The sequence below is a fragment of the Rhinolophus ferrumequinum genome, chromosome 2 (genome assembly GCF_004115265.2).
Source record: "Rhinolophus ferrumequinum isolate MPI-CBG mRhiFer1 chromosome 2, mRhiFer1_v1.p, whole genome shotgun sequence".
Taxonomy (NCBI): domain Eukaryota; kingdom Metazoa; phylum Chordata; class Mammalia; order Chiroptera; family Rhinolophidae; genus Rhinolophus; species Rhinolophus ferrumequinum.
In genome coordinates, this window is record NC_046285.1 from 83,681,118 (window position 1) to 83,683,664 (window position 2,547).

A 2,547-nucleotide genomic window follows, 5' to 3' on the forward strand; every position below is an offset into this window, starting at 1 on the left:
TAAAGGCTTAAATGAATTAAACTGAAAACGGACTACTCAAAAAATTTTTGTACCAATCCATGAACTATAAATCCTTGGGCCAGATCTAAGAGATTTGCAAAGGCTCAGAAAACTGAACTGACATTTGAATTACCACTCACAGAAATAAGACGGATCTTACTGTTGAAATCAGATTGGTTTCTCCAGAGAATTACAATAGGGCCTACATTCTACACAATTTAACTTTCTCAATGTCCAGGATACAATAGAAAACTACTTTACATAAACGGAACCAAAAATATGTGTCTAATTTCTAAAGAAACAAAGACAATGAACAGCTGTCATCCCTGAGATTACCTAGGTATTGGAACTATCAGAGAATTTAATTGCAGCTGTTAAATAACTATGCAACTTGATGTAGAGAACACACTCCTGAAAAGAATGGAATGAGAGAAAGTCTCATGAGATAAGTGGAGACTATTAAAAGGAACCAAATGGAAATTTTAGAAATGATAAACGTAATGTCTTAAACAAACAAACAAACAAACAAACAAAAAACATACTGCTAGATAGGCTCATGAGTTGAATAGAAATGACAGAGGAACAAAACAGTAAACTTGAACATAAACTGACAGAAATTATCGAACCTAAAGAATAGAGAGAAAAAGATTGAAGAAAAAAAAAATTCAGCTCTCAGGGAAACATGAGATAATATCAAAAGGTCTAACATACGTAAATAGAGTTCCAGAGAGTCTGTGCAAGAGATATAGAGGCATCGAAAAATAAAGTAGAAAAATGGCTGAAACTTGTCACATTTGGTAGAAGACATAAATTTATAAATTCAAGATCAGTAAACCCCAGACAGGATAAACTTGAAGAATACTATGGAAAACAAGGAAAATAAGAAAATACTTTGATATAAATTATAATGAAAAGACAACATAACAAAAGACAACATATCTAAGCTGTGCTTAGAGAAACTTATACCTTTATGCATAAATGTTGATACTAGAAAAGAAGAAATACATAAAATTAATGCCTAACATTCCACCTTAATAAGATAAAAAAGAGCAAAATATTAATAAATCCCAAGTTCATAGAAGAAAGGAAATAGTAAAGATTTACACTTTTACTCAAAAGACCTTTTGTTAAAGAAGAAATCAAACCAAATTAGCAGAAAAGCTTTCAACTTTTATTTACTAATTCAGCAGAAAAATGATACCAAACTTTGCTATCCCCCACAAATTACAAACTATTTTCATTCATAATATTGACACAAATTTTTTTTTCATGTGCAAATAGTGTTAAATGATCAATTAAGAAATATTACTTCCTGGCCAGCTGAAGCTCATCCCAAGAATGCAAAGTTGTCTACATTAGAAAATTAACATAATTCCTCGTGATATGGGACTAAAAGAGGAAAATGATTATTTTATTTCCAATAATTGTTAAAGATATTTGACAAATATCTTGCATACTAAAACTACTTAATGATGAAACACTATAAACATTACAATTAAAGTTAGGATAAAGACAAGGATTCTTAGTATCACCACTATCATTAACGCTGTTCAGGAAGTAATAGCCAATACAAATTAAACAAGAGAAAGAAATAAAAGGCATAGATATTGGAAGGAAAAAAAAGAAATGGAAAACAGGGAGAAAATTATCATTTGCAGGTGAGATTGTCTCTCTAGAAAATTTAAAGCAATCGTAAAAAAACCTTCTCACAATTAATAAGTGTGTGTGTGTGTGTGTGTGTGTGTGTGTGTGTATGTGTGTGTTTACTGATAAGTTTTAGCAATATGGCTAGTCACACAATTGATATACAAAAGTCAGAACCTTACTTAACAGTAAACAATAACATGTTAAGAGAAAAGAAAGATCTCATTCATATGGTTATAACAAGACACTTAATGAGATAGTTATAGAATATGTAGGATTTTTGTGACTACCTTTAAAAAACCTAGTTAGATTGATAAAGGAAATGATACCTTGTTTATGGATAGATATAAAATGATTACCTAATGCTAAATTAATTTATTAATTTGTCAATCAATCTCATTAAACTACCAGGAGATTTTAAGAGGTATTAGACAATATGTTACCAGAGTAAATTTATGAAAGTAAACATGTATCAAAAAGACAATTTTGGAAAACTAATAAAAGAAGACTAGTCTACCAGGTAATAAAATATATAATGAAGTTAAAATACGTAAAAGAGTTTGGTAATATAGAAAAAATAGATCTAGGAATCTAGTAATAAGGATCTAGTAATAAATGCAACTACTTATGGGGAATTAGTATATAATGAAGGTGGCATATCAAATCAGTGGAGAAAGAACAGATTCATAAGTAACATAAATATTCATAAATAATATAAATTGGAAAAATTTGGTAGCAATTTGGAAAAAGTACAGTTGATTCCTATCTTAATACTAATATCAAAATAATTTCTAGGTACATCAAAGATTTAATAAAAACAATTACGAAGTTACTGGAAGAAAACTTGGGTGAACCTATATATAATCTTGTTATGGGGTAGCATTTCTAGGCAGAACACAATAC